General features: G+C 44.9%; 3 non-coding genes and 2 pseudogenes across 4 annotated transcripts; 3 read left to right on the top strand and 2 right to left on the bottom strand.

The window, feature by feature from the left end:
* The first annotated feature begins 1,338 nt into the window (after nucleotides 1–1,338).
* On the top strand, nucleotides 1,339–1,411 carry TRNAE-CUC (transfer RNA glutamic acid (anticodon CUC)). The gene has a single exon. It is a non-coding gene; the product is annotated as a tRNA-Glu (tRNA).
* A 3,398-nt stretch (nucleotides 1,412–4,809) lies between these two features.
* LOC147973506 (uncharacterized) lies at nucleotides 4,810–7,006 on the bottom strand (annotated as a pseudogene). Its single transcript, XR_015603660.1, has 2 exons — nucleotides 6,943–7,006; nucleotides 4,810–6,210 (listed from the first exon to the last, which is right to left on the bottom strand). The product of XR_015603660.1 is annotated as an uncharacterized LOC147973506 (transcript).
* Nucleotides 7,007–9,339: 2,333 nt separating this feature from the next.
* TRNAE-CUC (transfer RNA glutamic acid (anticodon CUC)) lies at nucleotides 9,340–9,412 on the top strand. Its single transcript has one exon. It is a non-coding gene; the product is annotated as a tRNA-Glu (tRNA).
* Nucleotides 9,413–10,414: 1,002 nt separating this feature from the next.
* Nucleotides 10,415–11,726, bottom strand: LOC147973505 (uncharacterized; annotated as a pseudogene).
* Nucleotides 11,727–15,442: 3,716 nt separating this feature from the next.
* On the top strand, nucleotides 15,443–15,515 carry TRNAE-CUC (transfer RNA glutamic acid (anticodon CUC)). The gene has a single exon. It is a non-coding gene; the product is annotated as a tRNA-Glu (tRNA).
* The last annotated feature ends 4,005 nt before the right edge of the window (nucleotides 15,516–19,520 follow it).

Genomic DNA, 19,520 nt, shown 5'->3' with positions numbered 1-19,520 from the left:
GGAGCAGGGGAGTGAGCGAGCACGAGAGAGTGAGCGAGCGTGTGATCCCGACCGACCGAGCGGGTATATTTACCCCAGTTCCGACCGGGCCGGTCGGCTAACGGCCGTCAACTGCCGCGCCGTGAGCGCGCGTGGCCACGTGGGCTGACAGATGGGCCCAGGCCGTCAGAAAAACGGTTAAATCGCTAGTCACCGCGGGTTTGGGTTTTTTGAAACAGCGGACCGCGCGTTTGGTAGCTTTCTGAGAAAAATTAAAAACTAGTAGTTTTTTGAAACCTTAGCCTGTAAACTAGTAGTTTTATGTTATTTACTCGCTTAACAATGGGTACATGTCGAGCACTAGTATTCTTAAAACAAAGTGTGGCAACCAAGAACTTGGTCGCAACTTGCTTAAGATAGGTAACTTTTGTGGGTTTTGGAGCAATTAAGCAACAAACAATGGCACCAAGCGGCAAACCTGACGAGCCTCAAACAACGATATAAAAAGAAAAAGACAGTGTGTGTCGAAGGTTTTTGTCGTGTGACCGTTTTTCCTGCGCAATCAGGAGGGTATTTCCTGTGTGCATTGCCTCAACCATATGACACATCCTTTCATGCCTGAAAAACTACACCTTAGAATTTCCCTCTCCAAGGCGTGCAGTGTCAATATTGTCGAGGGCTACTTGTTGTGCTCTCAATGTTGCTCGTGGCGAAGCCTTTGGTGAGGTTGTGCTTGCTTCGACTACTCAAGTGTCATCCAAAAGCTCAAGTGCCAAAAGTGAGTGACATCAAGACTAAGGTTACATCATACCTCGTGTTAATTGTTGGGTTAATGTAACGGTTAACGATACACGCTCCTGTCAGGTCGAGCGAACACTCCATGATCTAGATTTTCCATTATCTCATTCCAGGTTGTATCTGGGACCTACTCCTTACACTGATGTTTCTTGTTGAATAGAGCGCATCATATTTTGTTTAAGAACGAGTCAAACCCATTTGTGTACACGGTGATTGTAGTCACTTTCTCTTGCTTTTATCTCTCCTCCCTTTCATACATGAAGTTTTGGCAGCGTGGATAGTGCCTGACCCTGACGCACTCACACCGTAAGACATCATTTATTCTTCCTTCACAATGGCATCATGAGCCTAGTCACGTGGGAGCGCTGAATGTACCCCAACGGATCAGTTTTTGATTCGATCGGAGTTTTCTCTTGAGAAATATCGGGTAGAAATTTGATCCTGCCTGAGGGACGAAGCCATAAGTTTCTCTGAACCCGGTAACTATGCAAGCACGGGGCCATAAATTTTCCGCTCCATTAGCGAAATATTACAAATGAAAATTAGTTGAACCACCAAAAATCCGTCGTAGTCTAGGTGGTTAGGATATTCGGCTCTCACCCGAGAGACCCGGGTTCAAGTCCCGGCGACGGGATTCATTTTTCGTGTTCCTTAGATTTTTAATGATTCATTCACATGTTCAACACTTCTTCCCAGATTTTAATGATTCATTCACATTCATCATTCTGCCTGTTTATCTTTATAAAACAGTTTCAGTTTTATCTTAACAAATTTCTGACTAGTTGCAAGCATGATGAAGACTTCTATCTAATGTCCTAGGAGATTAAATGTTCTGTGTTCTTCAGTGCCTCTTTGGGAACATTCAGTGGAGCTGCAACAAGCTGACCAACTGTACATGTTTCTTTGACTAACGAAGCAGAACCCTGAACCTTTTGAAGAAGAACAACGGGTCGAAGAAGACCGCCACAAATGCATGTTGTGATTCTGAATATATTTTTGGCATTGTACAACGGACTGGTGTCTTGAGCAAAAGCTTCCCTGATCTGGGAGAAATGTGGAAAAGGTAAGACAAGACAACCATGCTACGATGGCGTCAGTTGCACATCCCTTCAGCAGAACGGTCAACCAGCTCAGATGCAAAGAACATGGGTTAAACAGCGCCTATTTGATTAGTAATAAAATACGTAATAATGAACAGATAAGAAAGTCTTGGGTTTCACTAGGACGCAAGAGCGAAAAGCTTTCACAGTCAATGCCATCAAACTGAAGTAACAAATTGATGGTAATCATTAGGATGATCATACAAAAGGAAGCATGTTCAACGTTATAAGAAATCATGGTTGCCAACCCACCAAAAAACCAGATTCACGCTCTTTAATTTGTAGCCACTGGCGGAGGCCCCCGGTGGGCAAGATATGGCAGTCGCCATACCTTGATTTTGGGCAAAAAAATTATATGTACGCATCTATCGTCGCTATCTCGTTCCTTCGTTCGAGTGCAGCCACAAAACAGGTAAAGAGGCCGCTGGCCTGATGGGCCGACACATACATGCAAGAGTTGGCCCAGGAAGCGGTCGAGCTCGATTCCATCAAGCGCTCAGGCACATGACGCACACGCAAGTGACGAACCCTAAGAAGCTAGCGCAGCGACAGCGGCCGTTCAGGTCGCGAGGACCAGGCGGGCGACTGGCGACGGGGTAGGCTACGCTGGCGGTGAGCTGGGGGCTTAGAGCATTTCCAGCCGCGCCCCCAACAGGCCCCCAAGGCCGTTTTTAGCGCCGGCACCGAAAAATCGGCCCAGTCGCGCCCCCATGAGCCTGTTTTTCACCGGATTGGGCCGAAATTGTCGCCGGCGCACTCAACCCGAACCCGGTGCGCTGGGGGGCGACCGGGGGCGCCGACTCGAACGTTTTGGCGCGAAAGAGTGGCGGGACCGGCGCGTCAGCGAGACGAAGGCTGGTCGTTCTCATCGTCTCGGTTTTCCCGCGGGGAATCAATGCCAAGGCTGCCGCCGGTCAGCCTGCCATTGATTCACGGGCGGCGAAGTGCGGCGACGCCGCCCCGCCTTCCGCCACGTGTTCACACGCAGCCGCCCCCGAGCCGCTATAAAAGCCGCCCCTGGCCGCGCCGGTGAGGCACCAATCCTCCCCCTCCTCGCCGCCGCACTTCCTCCCTTCTCTCCGCCGTTCGAGCCCCTCTCTCTCCCCCCGGCAACCATGAGCGCGAGGTACCCCGGCGACGCGGCGGCGGCCAACGGTTTCGGCCGCCGCTCGCTGCATTAGTGGGAGGCCCACCTCCTCCACGAGGCCAACTACCCCGTGCCGCCCGACGTACGCGCTCCGTCGCGGTGGAGGCTCAGCGCCGGCGGGGTCCCTGTCCCCCTCTGCCCGTCCCCGAGGCGCCCACATATTTCCACGCCGAGATCGAGCATGCGCGGGCGTCCCTGACGGCCGCGGAGCGGGCGCTCCCGGAGTACGCCGCCGACAACCATGCGGCGTGGGCGGCGTACTTTGAACGCCGGCAGGAGGTGCGGCTCGCCTCCACCAACAACGCGCCGGTGCCGCACGGCCAGAACAACAATGAGGGCCGCCGCCTGTGGTGGGGCGTCCCGTGCCGCACGCTCAGCGGCGTCCTCGCGCACCTCGAGGGCGGCAACGACCCGCCGTTTGAGTATCCGACCACTCGGAGCGGTGGCGCGTGGCTGCCGAGGAGGATGATGGGATGGTCATCCTCCTCTTCCTCCTCCTCCTCCTCCTCCCGATCCTCCTCTCACTCCTCCGGCGCGCCGGCGTTTGTCAGCGTCAAGCCAGAGCCGTCCGAGACGCCGCTCGGTAGGCGCACCCGCGGCGCCGGCCTCGTCATCAACGATGGCGGCCGTGGCTCCTCCTCCCGGCCCCTCCTCGCCTGGTCAAGCCGAAGAGGGAGCCAGGGCTGGCGACGGTGAAGCCGGAGCTGGGACTTGCCGCCGTGAAGCCGGAGCCTGCTCTCACCGAGGAGGCCGACAAAGAAGAGGCCACCTTGCAGTGGGCGCGCGAGGACTACGCGCGCATGGAGCTGGACCGCCAGCGCCGCGCCCTGGAGGAGATCGCCGAACGCCGCCGCCGTGAAGCAGTGCGCCGGGGCGAGGGGTCGAGCAGCGGCGCTGGCCGTGTCAAGGAGGAGAAGCAGGAGGACGACGCCGGCGACGACTACGCCCTGCTCAGCACCTACTTCGGCCCGTAGTTTAGGGTTTTTTCCCGTGCATTTTATTCATGTAAAAAATTCTAAATTTCGCCGAAATATGTCGTGTTTGTTGAAATTTGGCCTAAATATGTCGTGTTTGCTGAAATTTGGCCGAAGTGTGGGAACGTCTGGGGCCCGACGGCCGGGGACGTACTCGCCCCCATGCCGAAAAACCCGCCGGCTCGCCCCCAAGAGGCGATTTTCGGCGCGTCTTGGAGGCGCAACGGCTAGAGATGCTCTTAGAGGGCGGCGGCAGCAAGCTCCAGCGACTGCAGCAAGCGTTAGTGGCGGCGGCAGCAAGCACCAGCAGCGACTCCAGGGCTCCAGTGGCGGTGGCAGAAAGCTCCAATAGTTTGGACCGTAAGATGGAAAAGGAGGGGACGGGTCAGCAACTTCAAAGGAAAGGGAGGAAGAGGTGCATTTCTCATGTCTCTGAAATTTTATAGTAATTGTTAACAGCAACTTGAATCCAATCAGATTTTAGTGACAGATTGACGCTGTGGATTGCATATTTGACAAAGTATTTTAAAGTAATTGGTAGTGGAAGCAGCTCAAAAACAAATTCAAGCACCCATGAAAGTGTTAATGTTCCGGGACATGTCACTCATCAAGATCAAGTGACTTCCATCGAAACATGTCTACATTATGGGCATGTTTTAGGTTAATGTTTCAGGACATGCCATTAACAGCTTCATTATGGGTATGTTTTAGGTTGTTTTTCTATTGAAACATGTCCACATTTTCATTGCATTTGATATTTCGTTTGTAGTGTGTATTCACTCTTTCAATTTGCATCCAAAAAATTCTTTCCTTAAGACTTCGTCACACCTTAATTTTTTTTCGTCCTCCGTCTCTGTTTGTAGCCATTAAGATGCTCCGTCCGCCGCCAAATTCATTCGCATTAATGTCCTCCATCTGTCTTGAGCCTTTTCCTTTCGACGTCCAGCGACAACGAGCCATCGACAACGAGGTTTGTGATTGCGAGGCAGGACAACCAATCAATTTCAAATGGGCAGAGGAAGTACTCCTTGGTCACACGCGCACTGTCAATCTCCCTCGTCGACTCATCACTGATAGGCTGAACAGAAAGAGGCCTTCTCCAACAACCCTGAGCACCACCACCCCACTCTTGCCTCCAAACATCTCCAACCTGACCTTTGCCCGGCTACCCAGCGTAGCCACCCGCTGAGGCAAGGAACTTCTCATGTCAATCCTTTCAGAAAGAACCCAACTGTTGCTGTCACTGCCAAGTACATTGATGTGTTTCCAGAGTGACATCTCAAGGCCTTGCATGAAGAGCAGGAGAATTCCCCCATCTGCTGAATTCGCCAACACTGTTATCTTGATGTGCTTTGCTTCGGGTGGGAGCTCCAGGTATGACAGCCCCATATTTTCAATATGCAATGTGGCAACGTGGGTGAGCGACATTTGTTCCAAAGTACCACAGAGCCAATGGATGACACCACCAGAAGCAGCGGCTGAGGATGACACCAAGTAAAGCCCAGGCATTAGCTCAGGTTCTTCTTCGGTCCTTGTCCATGTTCCAGTCTTTGAGCTATAGCACACAGAGACGAAACACTTTGCCTTTCTTAGCCAAAAAATGGCATAACTGTCGACATCATTGGTGACAAACAAGACATAATGGTTAGGAGGTACATAATATATGTGGCGAGGAATCTCAAAGGTTTCACCAGTGAGAGGATTGCAGACACATAGCACAGCCTTCGTGTCCTGACCATTGTCGACTTCTGATTGGCGGCAAAGAACCAGGATATTGTCCTGGGAATGGGATGCAAAGGGCCTATGGAAGTTGAGGCTTGCTCCAAGACCTGGAATGAAGGTCTCAAGGGATAGTGGCTCGATAGCATTGCGAGCAGATTTGCTGCCAACAAATTGTGACAATTCAGAAATCGGCACGAAGCTTGGTGCCAAACAGCGGGTTTTGTCAATGTGATGCTTCCAGAGGTCTGGGGAAGACCTTTTCTTGTCCTGGAGGAAGAAGCCGAGAAGGAGGGATGGGGTGAAGCCGTGGTCGCGGTGCTGCCTCCTAAGGCCATCAAGGAAGACCGGGTTCCTTGATGAGATCACGCCAGAACTTGCAGGATGAAGCAAGGCGGGCAAGGGAGGCTGGATCAGAGATGTGTGTTGGGATCTTGTACATGATGTCCGTTGGAAGATGTGGTGCTGCATAGTCGTCGTCCATTGGTTTTCCCTGCAAAGAAAAGCAAAGCACCATGTGTGTTTATCTCATGACTTAGACAATTGCCCCAGGAAAATTATGTCATAAACATTTTTACGATAAACTTAACAGAAGGATCTGGCAGAAATATCGAAGCAATACATTCAGAGCAACCCCACGAAAAGACTGCAGGTCCAATTTAGACCATTCTCCAGCATAATAGTAAGGCAGACTATGGTTCATGAAGCTACACGGTAAAAACCAACATCCCACATTGTTCAGCGGCATTAGGGATAATCTTTTAACAAAAATATTAAACTAACTGAGATGGCATTACATTACATAGTAAACTAATATAAGATCTTTTAGGTCTCTACTTTATATTAGTTTACAAAAGGGGGTAACATTTTTTTACTAGAAAAGAGTTCCTAACCAACTCGAAACCAACATAGTGCTGAAGGCAAACTTGAATGAAATATTAATCTAGCACACGAACAAATGATCCATGGTTTGTTAGCCTACGCGGCCACAACTAGGGTTAGGTCTCCAGGAAATATCCCCAACTGTTTGAGACTCCATCAATCTACTACGGTCAAAATAAACATACTACGAAACAACCCGCAACCACGGGATCTCAGTTAAGAAGCTAAATATTGATTCCGCTGGGCCGGGAGCAGATAGCTTATGGCGGAGGCGGGGGAGCAGACAGAGAACTAAGAGTCTAGCTTCGAAGTGGAGGGACCTACCTAGGAGTAAGAGAGGTACCTGGCCGCTGTCGCCGCCGCCGCCGCGCTTGCGCCGGCGTGCGTCAGTGTCCGGGGAGAGGACGAGAGAAAGGGGGCGATCAACAGGGGAGTCCCAACGTGACGCTGTTAATACAGAAGGCCTGACGTGTTCGGCTCGGTTAACAGCCCAGTGTTGTGTGGGCTGAGCGAAAAAGCCCAGGTGAGCTTTGGTTTCAACAAAAGGCCCAAGTCTAAAGAACCCATATATTGTGACACATATTCCTTTGTCTAAAAAAACATATTCGTTTTTATGGGAATTATCTTCCCATTTACTTTCCTTTTTTACTTGATCATCTTCTCATTTTCGACACCTCCTGTTTCAGTCGAGCAAACGACTGAAGGACCTTTGGATGGACCGGACATGATATGCCACATTTACTTCCTCTATTTTTATAAAAATATTTCAGCAAGAATCATTTTTGTGGGGGTAGAAATACGCATTTTGATTAATAGTTTTTAGAAAATGTATTTAGAAAAGGAAATAGTGTTGGGGAAAATAAATTAAAGGTCCATGTACATACACATATAGTCCATATGTATGAAATAAAATTGTCAAGAAATATTTATGTATAAAAAATTTATATTCATGTGTTAAAAAGTTCATGCATTTTTTAAAAGATTCATAGACAAAAACAATTAACAGTGAAAGCAATATATATTCATACATTTATGGAGAAAGTTTAAAGTGTAAAAGGGGAAAATAAAAACATAAATCAAGAAAAGGTTGAAAAGGGAAATAGGAAAATTGCAGAAAATGGAAGAAACAAAATTAAATAAAATTATGAAGCCCAAAATGGGAAGTCCATGATGGGAGCGCCCCACACATCGATATTTTTGATGGGTCGACTGTTAGATAGGGATCATCCAGATTTCCCCAGGAACCCTATTTACCGCTCGCAGTGACAAGTGAGGGTGGCTATGCCTTTGTCGACATTTGACAGGTTGAGCCTGAGATAGGAATCACCCAAGTTTCCCGGGGAATCCTATTTGCCCCTCATGTGACAAGGGGAGCTATGTCCTATGTCCCAAGTCCCAAGTGGGTGGCCAAGCCAAATAAGATCAGGGGATTTTCTGATTCTTTTTCTCATTTTTTTATTTTTTGTTATTGTTTTTTATTTATTGTCTATTTTGTTTTTATGGGGAAAATGCATAAACACTTTTTAAAGACCATGCACATATATTCTAACACACATGAACAACTATTTTGAGATGTATGCACTTTTTTAAAAATATATGGATATTTTTTTCCATATGTGGGTAAAAGTTTTAAAATATGAGATGAATATTACTTTTAATATATGAAAAATTATTTCTGGGTACAGAGATAGTTTTATTTTCATATGCAATTTTTTCTCTGTTGTTGAATTGTTTCTTTGACAATACATTTAAGACTTATTAAATGAAAAAATTAGGTGGCCAAGGAGAAGGTCGCTAATGTGCAACGCGGAGAGGGTGATGACTGTGTATAGGCTTTGACGGAGGCGGCGAAGTCGAGGTAGAAAGTGAGCGTCGTGGCCGCCAACGATATAGGAGTGTAGATCCACCGACATCATACTTTGCATACGGTGGAGAGAAAATGGGAAGGGTTTGGCCTTTCCAGTTGGGTTGGGTTGGGTTTGGTTCTTTTGGTGCAAAATCAGAAGGTTCTTGCAAGCACCGTCGGTCGCTACCACAGTCCCACTTGAGTTGCGGTGCAACTTACAGAGGAGTCTTGTTAAAAGAATGGTATAAATGGTGGCATCACGGTGTAACTTGCAGATATAAGAATTTTTTCTTTCACGAGAAGGGTATAAGAAATTCTAAGTTCTTTCTTGACAACAGAACTTCTATTTTTTTAACGAAGGATACATGTTGAATACCAGTACTACTCTTAAAACAAGAATTCCAATATACATCTGACTTCAGATTTTTAGCTTTAAAATTCTGACGCCCTTAGATACGTTGGATCCCAATCGAGCACATGGCAATTACTCGCCGCAACATGGTATTTTTTCTGACAACTTTTTACACTATATGACTATTATCACTTTAGAACATGGCAAATCTTACACAATAACATGACAAATTTATATGTTTTCATGTGGCAAATCTGGATGCCCGCTGGCAAACGCTAAAAAACAGGCATCATATTTTTAACATTTTGATATTTACCTAAAACAAAGGATGATGAACGGGGAAATGGTCTCAACTTGCTTAAGATGAATATTAGGACTTAGGAGGGAGTACTACACTTTTGTGGGGTTTTGAGTGATTAAGCAACCGACAACGGCACCAAGTGGCCAACCTGGTAAGCTATCTCAAGTGAACACTGAATGTACTTTAGTACGTCAGAACTGAATTTAATCAATTATCGGCATCTGCATCAAAAATTCACAAATCCGTCGTAGTCTAGGTGGTTAGGATACTCGGCTCTCACCCGAGAGACCCGGGTTCAAGTCCCGGCGACGGAACGTTTTTTATTCTTCTGTAATTTAACTTTTGATGATGATGATGATGATGTAGTTGTTCCGATCATGATTTGTGGACTACCCTAACCTTCCTGCCGACAGATCCTTTGAACTAAACCTGCAAGCACGCAGTAGATCAGACAGTCTAGGGGACATTCAGTTGATGTGAAACAAGCTGGCCTGTTGACTGAAAATGCTTCCTAACCTTCCTGCCGACAGATCCTTTGAACTAAACCTGCAAGCACGCAGTAGATCAGACAGTCTAGGGGACATTCAGTTGATGTGAAACAAGCTGGCCTGTTGACTGAAAATGCTTCTCTGACTTACCCAACACTAACCCTGAAACTTTTGAAGAAAAACAATGGGCTGAAGAAGCTTCTTATGATACCATGTTGAAATCCTGAATACTCCCTCCGTTCCTAAATATTTGTCTTTCTAGACATTTCAAATGACTACTACATACGGATGTATGTAGACATATTTTAGAGTGTAGATTCACTCATTTTGTTCCGTATGTAGTCACTTGTTGAAATGCTTAAAAAGACAAGTATTTAGGAACGGAGGAAGTATTTGTTTTGGCATGGTACAGGTAAATGAATTGCAATGTCCTATTGTACATAGAAAACTGTGGGGGGCAAAACTGACAACCATGCTACCCTGGCGTCACTTGCACATCCCTTCATGAGCAAAAAAGGCCAACCAGCTCGGATGCAAAGACAAACGCATGGGTCAAACAAAACTTATAGCTGATAAAAATAGATAAACACAGCTTCCCTTAAAAAACAGCTTAGGAAAGATAACCTTGGATTTCAACAGGACATGCCAAAGGTTTGACTGGGAATGCCATTAGACTGAAGTAACAAAGTGATAGTCACCGCTGATGATCATAGAAAAGAAAACACATCCAACAATATGTAGAATTCATGGTTGTTGTGCCACAAACAAACCGGACTGACGCTGTTCCTAGCCATTAAGTTGCTCCGTTCGTCCCCAAATCCATTGCCATTAATGTCCTCCATCTCTCTTGAGCCTTTTTACTTTCTACATCCAGCAACAACGAGCCATCAACGACGAGGTTTGTGATCGCGAGGCAGGACAACCAATCAATTTCATATGGGCAGAGGAAGTACTTCTTGGTCACACATGCACTGTCAATCTTCCTCATCGACCTATCGCCGAGGCTGAACAAAAAGAGGCCTTCTCCAACAACCCTGAGCACCACCGCCCCACTCTTGCCTCGGAACATCTCCAACCTGACCTTTGCCCTGATCCCGGCCACCTGCTGAGGCAAGGAACTTCTCAAGTCAATCCTTTCAGAAAGCACCCAGCTGCTGCTGCCACTGCCAAGAACACTGTTGTGTTTCCAGAGTGACATCTGAAGGCCTTGCACGAAGAGCAATAGAATCCCCCCATCTGCTGAATTCGCGAGCACTGGTATCTTGATGTGATTTGCTTCGGGTGGGAGCTCCAGGTATGACAGCCCCATATTTTCAATATGCAGTGTGGCAACGTGGGTGAGCGACATTTGTTCCAAAGTACCACAGAGCCAATGGATGACACTGCCAGAAACAGCGGCTGAGGATGACACCAAGTAATGGCCAGGCATTAGCTCAGGAAATTCATAAGACATCGTCCATCTTCCAGTCTTCGAGCTGCAGCACACACTGATGAAACGCTTTGCCTTTTTCATCCACAAAATGCCAGTCAGTTGAAAGGAGTGGGATATGCGTCCATCAATGTCGGCATCTTTGGTGACAAACAAGACATAATGGTCAGGAGGTACATATAAGTGGCTAGGAATCTCAAAGATTTCACCAATGAGAGGATTGCAGACACATAACTCATCATTCATGTGACCATTGGCGTCTTTCGACAGGCGGCGGAGGACCAGGAAGTTGTCCTGTGATGCAATGGGCTTATAGAAGTTGAGGCTTGCACCAAGACCTGGGATGAAGGTCTCAAGGGATAGTGGCTTGATAGCATTGCGAGCAGATTTGCTGCCAACAAATTGTGACAATTCAGATATCCGCACGAAGCTCGGTGCCAAACAGCGGCTTTTGTCGATTTGATACTTCAAGAGGTCTGGGGAAGTCCTGTCATTGTCCTGGTAGAAGAAGCCGAGAAGGAGAGATGGGGTGAAGCCATGGTCGCGGTGCCGCCTCCTAAGGCGATCAAGAAAAGTCGGGTCCTTGATGAAATCGCGCCAGAACTTGCAGGACGAAGCGAGGCGGGCAAGGGAGGCTGGATCAGATATGTGTGCAGGGATCTTGTACATGATGTCCATAGGAAGATACGGTGTTGCATAGTCATCCTCCATTGGTCTTTTCCCTGAAAAGAGAAGCAAGGCACCATGTGCGTTCATCCCATGAATTAAACAATTGCCCCAAGGAAATTTAATCATAGACTTTCTTAGGATGACTTGATAAAAGGATCTGATAGAAATATAGAACAATGCATTCAGAGCAACCCCCACTGAGAGACTGCAAGTTCTAATTTAAACCATCATCCAGCATAATAGTAAGGCAGACTTGAAGATATTCGACAAAGCTATGATTATTTTGGTAGAACCACGACAAAGCCTAAGAGGTGCGAATGTGATGGGCGATTCATGAAGCTACACAGGAAAAACAAATCCCACATAGTTCAGCAGCATTAGGGATAATTCTGACCGAAAATATCAAATTGATTGAGCCGGCATTACATTACATAGTAAGATATTCTTTTACTAGAAAATACTCCCTCCGTTCTCAAATATAAGTCTTTCTAGAGTCCAACAAATGACTACATACGAAGCAAAATGAGTGAATCTACACTCTAAAATATGTTTACATACATTCGTATGTTGTAGTTCATTTGAAATGTCTAAAAGGACTTATATTTAGAAACGGAGGGAGTAGTTTGTAACCAACACCAACATGATCCTGACCCAAAATTGAAATATTAAAAGATTATTATCATTATTCTGTCGGGACCACGAACATATGCCACGGCATGCCTAGAACACATGACCGACGATTCATGAGGCTGCGCGGTCAGTAATAATATGGCAGAACATACTGTGTTCATCGCCGCTAGGGTTAGGTCTAGGTCTCCAGGAAATATCTCCAAATATGTTGAGACTCCATTAGCCTACTATGGTCAAATAAACACTACTCAACAGGCAACAACCCCCGGACATGGGATCACTGGGGAGAAACTACCAATCGATGTCGCTGGGTCGAGACCTAACAGCTTATGCGGGGGGAGTAGACAAATCAAGAGAACTAAGACCAACCATCAACCATGAAGTATAATCCATCAGCTCCCTCATGATAATAGTCTAGCTTCGAAGTGGAGAGAGATACCTGGTCGCCGCCGCCGCGTTCGCGTCTGTGTGCCTGCTGCGCGACAGTGTTGTGTGGGCTAAGCGAAAAAGCCCAGACGAGCCCTGGTTTCAGCCCAACTCAAACAATCCACAACATTTTTTGTGTTACATCTTCCCCATTTTCGAGACCTCCTGTTTTTTATTTTAGTCGAGGAAACGACTGAAGGACCTTGTATGGCCCGGCCATGGCAAAAAATAAACATTTATTAATCATCCCATCCCATGGCCCCATGCTCGACTTTTATTAAAAAATGAAAGAAGCATTATTTTGTGAGGGTAAAAACAAACATTTCGATTAACATGTTTTATAAAATGAATTTAAAATAATAAAATAAAGAATAGGTTCATGTATGTACGCATATAGGTCATACATGTGAAATAATTAAATAACCTTTATGTACACATAAACTATATTCATGTGTTAGACAATCATGTATTTTAAAAAAATTATTAATACACATATGAATATATGTTCGTACACTCATGGATAAAGGGTTCAAAGTGTAAAAGGAAAAACTATAAACGTAGATAGAAAAACGGGTGAAAAAATAAATTTTAGGAAATTGACAAAAAATACAATAAATACAAGAACAAGCAAAAAAAAGAACCAGCCAAAACCCAAAATGTGTGCACCCCACGCGGATTATTGACATTTTAACGGGTTCAACGTCAGATATGAATCATCCAATTTTCCATGGGAATCCTATTTGCCGCTGATAATGACAATTATGAAAGCTATGCCTTTCTCCCAACTCCCAAATGGGTGGCCTGGCAACAAGGACCATTTTCTGATTCGTTTTCACACTTTTTGTCCTATGTTTATTTTCTCTCTCTTTGGTTTTGTTCTTTTTCGTTGTTTTATTTTGTTTATACGGAAAATATGTAAACACTTTTATATTTTTTTGTAGAAAATGCCTAAGGTCATCTATTAAGTTTCACATGTCTTTTCATACACATCCTTATAGAAAAAATACATCTAAATTCTTAGAGTGTCGAATTCTTCATCCTCATGCATCTATTGGCAGCACGTCACTAGCAACTATCATTGCCGCCTCTGGACCGCCTCTCGTCGGGGTAAGCTTGTCTAAACCCAAGAGGTTGTAAAAGCAGTGGTTGAAAGTCATTAATGTTGATCAGAAGACGCTGGCGACCGATCTCTCTCTAGCAAATCACCGTCTCGGAGAAGAAAACACCAAAGAGAGCCTACAAATCCTTCAAAGAAACATATATACTAACACACATGAACAACTATTTTCAAATGCATGGACTTAATAAAAATAGGAATATTTTTCTGTATGTGGTTTAAATAAATAAATATGATATGATTATTAGTTTTAATATACGGACATTTATTTCATAACATTTTTATTTTTCATATAAAAAATGTCCCAATTGTTAAACCATTTATTTTGACAATACATTTAAAACTTATTAAATAATAAATTAGGTGGCCAATGATGAGGTTGTTGATGTGCGGTGCGGAGAGGGTGGTGAGCGTAGAGGCTTTGGCAAAGGTGGCAGAGTCAAGGTAGATGGCGGGTGGCATGGGTCGTCGCCAGATGGGTGATCAGTCCACATCTTTGACGTCCGAAAACTACGAGGTTATTTGGCTTATGACTAAGTTGCCTTAGAGGAACTCCAACAGTTCATCAAAGTTAGTTTGTTGGATCTCGTAAACTTCTCCCTCAAAATTTGTGTTTATTTTTTCATTAGGGAAACTAGATAATGACATAGGGCCTGCCAGCCAGTGACATGTGTGGCGGCCTCCAGCGACGGCGGCGTGAGGCAATGTGGTGGCCGTCGGCGAGAGGCAGTGTGGTGACACGGGGCGGCGCCCTGGCGTGGCGGCCGACGACAACATGGGTGCTGGTGGCGCCACAAGCTAGCGGCAGGAGTGGCGGCGGAGTTCTGGCAGGGTGGTGATGCGGCGGGAAGTTTCAGATGGTTACCTTGCCGCCAAAAGTTCACAGGAATCAAAACTTCTCCTAAACCAAAGGGAACTTGGGTCAATTTTATAGGATTCTATATTTTTATTCCACGTTTACTGGATCTATTGGAGATATTTGTTGGCTCAAACTTGCTTGAAATGATAGTTATTTTACGGATATGGGATTCGTTGGAGTTACTCTTAGTTTGTCACATTTAAGGTTAGACAGGTTTGACCAAGAGGTGTATTTTTTGCCAAGGCCTAACTTGTAGGTTCCATTTTATTGAATTAACCTTGGACAAATTTAACAAAAAATTACGTGGCAAAATATGACATGGCAAGGCCCTAGAACCACATGCCCTACACCTTGATGTTTCCCCGTCCAACGTGACGCGGTGTCCATGTTGTCGAGACTACTTGTTGTGCTCTCAGCGGTTGCCTCTGACGAAAGACATTGGTGAGGCTGTGCTTGCTTAATTCTTCTATTTTAATCCTATATAAACCTCAACTCTCAAAAGCTAAGGACCGATCTCCCATTGGTGCAGTGTTCAGGGACACCAAGACTAAGGTGTCCAACTTTACATCTTGTTCCTTTGATCATGTTATTAATCGGTCTTCTTTTTTCTACATCACGTTAATCGGTTAGTTAAAATAACGGGAAATGGCACATGTTCACTAAATGTGCTTTAGTCCGTCAGAACTTTGTTTGATTAGAGACGCTGTTTAAAGTTTGGAACACATCTCCGTCGTAGTCTAGGTGGTTAGGATACTCGGCTCTCACCCGAGAGACCCGGGTTCAAGTCCCGGCGACGGAACTATTTTTGCTTTTTCTGCTTCCTTAATTTTGATTTACTGATGTCCTACGTTTTGTGTTCTTATTGGACTTTTGGAACAAGGCGTTTCACAGAGACCAGTTCATTTTCAGTAAACAAAAATAGGCAAGAAGTCTTTGTGTAACAGATATGCTTAGTGGACTACCTTTACTGCCACCAAGATCTTTTCAACTCAACAAACCCGCAAGCACCGAAACTGAAACAAGCAGGCCTGTTGTACATTCTTCTCTGACTAACTTTTGAAAAAACAAGGGAACAATGGGTTGAAGAAGCTTGCTACGATACCATGTTGTATTTCTGAATATTTGTTTTGGCATAGTACAGGTCAATGAACTACAATATCATGTTGTACATGGAAACTGTGGGGAAAATCAGACAACTATGGCGTTGCTTGCACACGCCTTCAGCAAAACGGTTTACCAGCTCACATGCAAAGACAAATAACACGGGTCAAACACGGCTTAGTTGATAAAAATAATAAACACAGCTTAGCAAAGATAGTCTTGGTTTTCAACAGGACATGCCAACGTTTGACAAGAGAATGCCATTAGACAGAAGCTGATAAGAAGTAATAACATTTAGTCAAATTGTCAGATGTTTGTATGTCAAAAGATCTCGGTGGACCACGTATTCAGAACCTTGTGCTAATGAACCATGCTCTGTTCTGCAAATTGTGGTGAAAAAAGTTATACTGAAAATAAGTACATAAAAATCAATGTATAGCTGGTACAAACCTAAACAGGGTAATTCCCAGTTTTGTGTGTTGCTTGCTTAAACACAGAGATCACTTTTTCTCTGTCTGCAGGTTTAGTGTGGGGAATGCTAAAAATGTGAGGTTCTTGGAGGATTGACAGATTAGAGATAAACCTTTGTAATCCAACTATCCCAGACTTTATAGCATTTGCTATGATTATACAAAGTTGCTAGAGAGGGGAGGGGGTTAAATCCCCTCATAGATTTTATGGAAGGGGCAAATGCCTTCAAGAATTAAGCTCTTTATGTGGATGGTTCTTCGAAATAGTGTTATGAATAAGAAAAAATTGATATAAAAGAGGCTGAATATAAAATAAAGCTTGTCCTTTTTGTGGTAGAGATGAATCAGTCAATCCCTTGTTTCTTCAATGTTCTATTTTTCTAGAATGCTATGGAATATACTGAAATGTGCTTTAAATTTAATGGATGTGCCTGATAATATACATGATATGCTTGATGTGTGGCTCATTTTCCTATGGGAGCACCGAAAAACATCTAATGATGATCGGTGTTCCAGCTGTGTTGTGAGTGAACGAACCGGAGATTGAAAAATAGTGTTGTATTTGTTAACAACAAGATCAATGATCCTTGTCTTCCTGTAAATATGATTGCATGATGGCTTAATGGTTGGGTTATTTTGCGGAGAAAACATGAAAACGCATAAGCTCTGGGATGGGGGTAAATATTATTTTTTTTTGAGCTGATAGCAAATTAAGTCTTCTGTGTCGTGCATGGATGGCGAGTGAGGGTAGGGAGGATCAAGGCGGCCTGAAAACATGAACTTCCTCTTCATTATGTCTAAAATCCAGCCCCTCTCCGAAATTTCATATTTTGCGTATCGTTCAAGTGTGTCGTCAATAATATATTTGTGTACTTGCCGTATCCAAGTCTTATCTAGTTTGAACTCATCATGCTTTGGCTCCAAGGGTGATGCTTCTTATGTTAACATTGTGACATGTGAATGCCCAACATGAGAATTGTGAGATCATTTCGTTTCTGTTTTTCCTGTCTCGCTTTTACTTTTGGTATATACTTGTAAGAGCATCTACATCTGGACTTGGCAAATCCGACCTCCTAAATGTCGCAGACGCACCCGGGCGTGACCTCTGGCAGCGTGGAACGGCCCCTCAAAAGTCCTGCCGAACAATCACATTATTCGTATCAAAACCTCAAATATATGCACGTCGATCGTACAAATGAATATCACATATAAATAACATTTGTTCGTAGCAAAAATATTGTTGGAACATAAATTTATTTGAAGTGCACAATTCAAACATTAAACACTTTCCACTGTGGGTCCACATATGGTCAACAAGATCATTTAGTAGTTGCACATGCAACTATTGACCTCGAAGATTCTAATGCATCTCCAAAAAAATCAGGATATGAGAACTTGCACTCCAGACTTCTCGAAATCATGGGTTCGGACTGCCCTTTCACACTTGTCCTCTCTAATTATATTGTGCAAAATGACACAACATGTCATCAGATGCCAGAAAGTCTCTGATTGCCACATCATTGCAGTTCAACGGACAATACACCAACGAGCTTGGAGCACTCAAAAAATCCACTCCACATCCTTCCTAGTTGCTTCTTGCATTGTTGAAAGTAGGCTTTGTTTGTTGTCATGGGGATCGGATATGGTCTTCACAAACGCACCCACCAACGATTGATATCATCGACAAAGGAGTATCCCATGTTGTAGTTGTGCATGTTGACGGTGTAGTTGCACGACAACGCTTGCCCATCAGAAAGTCTCTTGACATTGATGTCGTCATGAGAACTAAACGTGCCAAGGAAAGAATGTGAAATCCACAAGTCTCTTGATGTCACTGCCTCTAGTATGATGGTAGCCTCTTTGACGTGACCTAGGTACATCCCGGACAAATCTTTGAGGCAGTTCTTTCATTGCCAATGCATGCAATCAACTGAACTGAAAATATCTTGAAAACCTCTTGCCGCTTCAATAGTCATAAACCTTTATATATCTTGCACAATTGGTTCTCTCAAATACCCCACCCCAAACACCTTCACCATGACGCGAGAAAATCTCGCAGTGGCATCAAGGCTTGTGCTCTTCCCCCATCTGGACCACCTCACCGACAGCATCGGCGGCGGTACCTAATGCATGCTCGGTGCAGTCGAGCATTTCTGCAAAGGAAAGAACGAGAGTTTTCCACAACAATCATTCTTGAGCCTGAATTACGTGAATGCTATGAAGGCGAGCCAGGGCTGACTGTCATCACGTGAATGACGGGGGCATAGACCTACAATTTCTGAATTAGGGTTACACTTTCGGGATTTGTTGAAAAACTATTAAAAAATATGAAGTAGGGATCATGTGCCTTCACTCCCTCCACCATGTGCAAGACAAGGGTTTGCACATACCGAAGTGTGGACGAAAAAAATCTATTATGGGATGCCGATCCGGGCTGGGAGTAGTCCTCATAGAGAAGTGGTGCGCCAACAACCCTATCCGGTTTGCAGCTCTCCTCCCTTTGACCGAACCCTTGAAGTTCAGAATTTTCTCCACTTTCCTCTTCATTTCCTCCTGGATGGTGATGATCATCATCATCTCAATATTTTTGTCGTCCAAATCCAATGAATCGAAGAGCCCATTTTGAATTAATTCAAGCTCCTTGTGTTGATACTCCTCATTTGATAAACCCTCTAAATCCATCATTTTGCCTACAAAAGAATAAAAAACTAGACAGTTTGTCGAACACATAAAGGGCAAGGTGTAGTCCGAGAAGAGTTGGATGTACGCAGCGGCGTCTCGGGCGGCAAGACTGACAGGGAGGAGTTTTATGGCGATTGTGGTGGCGCTCAAGCGTTGGAAGGGCGACAAAGTTAGGGTGACGACACAGCTAGGGAGGGCCGACGCAGACGAGGGAGAAGAGAGGAGATGAAACGGATTGGTTCGGCTAGGTTGAAGGTGGCGGGGGGTGAGGATTTGATGAAATTTGTGATGGGTGTTGTCTGCCGGATCCGACATGGCGGACGCGCCCGAGCCTGCCTATATTCGCCCTAAATATGGGTTGTACATACGAGGTGCCAGTCAGTCTAGGCGTTCGAGGAGTCTGGCTAGGTCGCGATTTTGTGATTGATCACTGACCGGGCCATTCGCCCGGGTGTATAGGGGCATTTGAGAAACCCGGTTGTAGATGATCCAAGACACATGGTTTGAGTTGAATAAGATGTTATCTTTATATGAAAAATAAATCATGGTAT

Source organism: Triticum urartu, chromosome 5A (assembly GCF_056163025.1).
Source record: "Triticum urartu cultivar PI428250 chromosome 5A, HENAU_Tu73, whole genome shotgun sequence".
Classification (NCBI taxonomy): Eukaryota; Viridiplantae; Streptophyta; class Magnoliopsida; order Poales; family Poaceae; genus Triticum; species Triticum urartu.
This window is presented reverse-complemented; position numbering and strand designations above follow the sequence as displayed.